This window comes from Malus domestica, chromosome 11 (genome assembly GCF_042453785.1).
Source record: "Malus domestica chromosome 11, GDT2T_hap1".
NCBI lineage: Eukaryota > Viridiplantae > Streptophyta > Magnoliopsida > Rosales > Rosaceae > Malus > Malus domestica.
The window spans coordinates 10,178,440-10,182,989 of NC_091671.1; positions in this window are offsets into that span (position 1 = coordinate 10,178,440).

Below are 4,550 nucleotides of genomic sequence, written 5' to 3' on the forward strand. Positions count from 1 at the left end.
GGGCTCTAGATATTGTATTTTTTTTTTATACCTAGTTATGTGGATTTTTATTTTTTGTTGCCCTTCTCAATCTTGGGCCCCAGACGGTTGCCCTGGTAGCATTGGGTCTGGCCGGGAGTTAGTTTAACCTCACAATAGGCGTCTAATTTTTTTTAACTAATAATGTTTTTTAACCGTATCTTGTTCACCCTTATAACTAGCATATTTTTACCATATAAATTTTATAACTAGACCCATTCATTTATTATTTCTCATTTAAAGACCATCTCTATATATATGACTAAATAACCTTTAATTTTGATGAATTTTCGAACGTGAGAGATAATAAGTTCAAATGTTGTGAATATCGAGTTCGAAACCAATTTTTTCCCCTTCACTCTTAGTGTAAATATATTGTTGTATTGAATAATAAGGTACAACTCCGCCTATGTCTTACATGGCCGGTCCCAAGCCCGGATAAAGGAGGAGGGGGAGGGCGTCAGGTAGTCGACAGCCGGCACTCCATGATCACGTCGAATCCTTATGAAAATGAATCCAGAACAAAATCGCGCTAAAGCTAGGGCGTCACCCGTAAGTGGCGCGCTGTGTGGCCCGAGCACAGTGATAAGTGAGCAAGGGTCGCTGTATCTCCATCGGCACCCGGATGCAGTGTTAAATGAGCAAGGGGGCCATAGAAACTTCTTTTCGAACGACTCCACTCAAAGTTGTTTGGGAGCATATGCTCCTATCAACTTTACCCGGGACACACAAAAGAAGTACTTTGATCCTATTAGACGGGGGAGGGTGAAGAAGCTAGGACAGAAGGGTAGAGTTCAAGAGAGCAAAATGCGTTTAGGAACGTGGAATATAGGAACCTTAACGGGAAAATCTATGGAAGTAGTGGAAGTTATGGTGAGGAGAAGGATAAATATTATGTGCCTACAAGAAACTAAGTGGGTTGGTAGTAAGGCAAAGGATCTAGAAAACTCAGGGTTTAAACTTTGGTATTCGGGCACAAATAGAACGAGAAACGGTGTTGGCATCATCGTGGACAAGACCTTGGTACAAGATGTTGTAGATATCAAGAGGGTAGGAGATAGAATCATGGCAATCAAGATTGTAATAGGACAAGAACTTATCAATGTGATTAGTGCGTACGCACCTCAAGTAGGGTTGGATACGAGTTCGAAGGAGAAATTTTGGGAAGATCTTGGAGACTTGGTGCAAAGAATTGCTCAGACGGAGAAGTTATTTATAGGAGGAGATTTAAATGGACACGTGGGCAGGGAGACAGGCAACTATGGAGGTTTTCATGGTGGCCATGGTTTTGGGGAGAGAAACGAGGATGGGGAAGCTATCTTGGATTTTGCAATGGCATATGATCTCTTCTTAGCCAACACCTTCTTTAAGAAGAGAGAAGAACATGTGATCACCTACAAGAGTGGGTCGTCAAAAACACAAATAGATTTTCTTCTAATGAGGAAAGGGGATCGTATAACTTGTAAGGATTGCAAAGTTATACCAGGAGAGAGCGTGGCTAATCAACATCGCTTGTTGGTGATGGATGTACATATCAAAAGAGTAAGACAAAAGAACAAGACTTGGAAGTGCCCAAGAACTAGATGGTGGAATCTAAAAGAAGAAAAACAAGCCATTTTCAAAGAGAAGGTAATCACCCAATGTGTGTGGGATAGAGAGGGGGAAGCTAGCCAAATGTGGGATTCCATGGCTAGTTGTATCCGAAAAGTAGCAAAAGAGGTATTAGGAGAGTCCAAGGGCTTTGCCCCACACCAAAAGGAATCTTGGTGGTGGAATGAGGAGGTACAAACAAAGGTGAAGGCTAAGAAGGAATGTTGTAAAGCCTTATACAAGGAGAGGACCGATGAAAATGGTGAAAGGTATAGAAAAGCGAAGCAAGAGGCGAAGAAAGCTGTCAGAGAAGCTAAGTTAGCGGCTTACGACGATATGTATAAACGACTAGATACCAAAGAAGGAGAGTTGGATATCTATAAACTAGCTAGAGCAAGGGAAAAGAAGACAAGGGACCTAAACCAAGTGAGGTGCATCAAGGATGAGGATGGAAAGGTTCTTGCTACAGAGAACGCGGTTAAAGACAGATGGAGAGGTTATTTTCATAATCTTTTCAATGAAGGACATGAAAGGAGTGCTTCTTTAGGGGAGTTGAGTAACTCAGAAGAGTGTAGAAACTACTCCTTTTATCGTCGAATCCGGAAGGAAGAAGTGGTTGTAGCTTTGAAGAAGATGAAGCATAGAAAAGCAATAGGCCCAGACGATATACCAATCGAAGTGTGGAAAGTTTTGGGAGAGACAGGTATAACATGGCTCACTGACCTTTTCAATAGGATTTTGAAAACGAAGAAGATGCCAAATGAGTGGCGAACGAGCACTTTGGTGCCTATCTACAAGAATAAGGGCGACGTACAAAATTGCATGAACTATAGGGGTATTAAGCTAATGAGTCATACAATGAAGCTCTGGGAGAGAGTCATTGAGCATAGATTGAGGCAAGAGACACGGGTTTCGGACAACCAATTCGGGTTCATGCCAGGGCGCTCAACCATGGAGGCAATCTATCTCTTACGAAGATTGATGGAAAGATATAGAGATGGGAAAAAGGATTTACACATGGTCTTTATAGATTTGGAAAAAGCGTATGATAGGGTCCCAAGAGACATTCTTTGGAGGATTTTAGAGAAGAAAGGAGTACGAGTAGCATATATCCAAGCTATAAAGGATATGTATGAAGGAGCAAAGACTGCCGTAAGAACTCATGAAGGACAAACCGAAAGCTTTCCCATAACTGTAGGATTACATCAAGGCTCATCCTTAAGTCCTTACCTTTTTGCGTTGGTAATGGATGAGTTAACAGGACATATTCAAGATGATATTCCTTGGTGTATGCTTTTCGCAGACGATATAGTGTTGATAGATGAAACTCAGGAAGGGGTAAATGCAAAGCTTAACCTTTGGAGAGAAGTGTTGGAATCTAAAGGTCTTCGCCTAAGCCGATCAAAGACAGAATATATGGAGTGCAAGTTCAGTGCAAATGGAGGCCAAAACGAGTTAGGGGTGAGGATCGGAGATCAAGAAATACCAAAGAGCGACCGTTTTCGTTACCTAGGATCTATCTTGCAAAAGAACGGAGAATTAGATGGAGATCTCAACCATAGAATACAAGTTGGATGGATGAAGTGGAAGAGTGCATCCGGCGTGTTGTGTGACCGCCGTATGCCACTGAAGCTCAAGGGAAAATTTTATAGGACGGCAATAAGGCCGGCGATGCTGTATGGCACAGAATGTTGGGCGGTGAAACATCAACACGTACACAAAATGGGTGTAGCGGAGATGAGGATGCTTCGTTGGATGTGTGGGCACACGAGAAAGGATAAGATTAGGAATGAGGATATCCGGGGTAAAGTAGGAGTAGCCGAAATTGAAGGAAAGATGAGAGAAAATCGGTTACGGTGGTTTGGACATGTGCAAAGAAGGCCTACTGACGCTCCGATTAGAAGATGCGACTATGGGACAGAGGTTCAGGGCCGAAGGGGTAGAGGAAGACCTAGGAAAACTTTGGAAGAGACTCTAAGAAAAGACTTAGAGTACTTGGATCTAACGAAGGACATGACACAGGATCGAGCACAATGGCGTTCTAAGATTCATATAGCCGATCCCACTCAGTGACTTGGATTTTCCAAGTCTCCAACCAAGAAGTTTTCCTCACTCGGGAAATTAAGGGAACACTACCCCAACCTACATGCTCCACTCAGAAAGCTTCAACATACAAGCTTCAACAAAAGAAAATTCAAAGAACTTAGCGAAGAAGGCTTTGGTGTATTTAACACAATACGTTGAAATGAAGGAAAGCTTATTTATTGATATCCCCGATAAGCTACAAATATGTACATATACATGAGTCAAAATAAACACACAAGAGGGAGCCTTCACAAAGGTTGCTTAGGAGAAGTCTCAGCAGTCGGTAGAGCCCCAGAAAGAGAAGGCACCGGAGGGGGATCATTTGGAGCCTCAGTACTGGACAGAACCCTAGGAGGAGGAGGCATCAGAGGTTGATCATTTGGAGCTTCATTACGCGGTACAGCCCCAGAAGACGAAGGCAATAAATGCCTTTGGAACAAACCCACAAATCTCTGATGATCAAGTAAAACCTGACCATCAGTTTCCTTCATCTGGTCAAGCTTCCTCTTCATGTTTGTAGCATAGTCATGTGCGAGCCGGTGCAACTGTTTATTCTCATGCTTGAGCCCTCTAATCTCCTGTTTGAGACTCATCACTTCAGCCGCCAATGATTCAACTTGGCGGGTTCGAGCAAATAGGCGTTGGGCCATATTAGACACAGAACCTGCACACTGAACACTGAGAGCCAGCGAATCCTTAACAGCTAACTCATCAGACCGTTTGGAAAGTAGTCTGTTATCTTTGGGAGTGAGAAGGTTCCTGGCCACCACCGCAGCGGTCATATCATTCTTCATCACGGAATCCCCAACGGTAAGAGGACCAGTTGGGGAGACGAAGGATGGGCGCCATATGTTGTC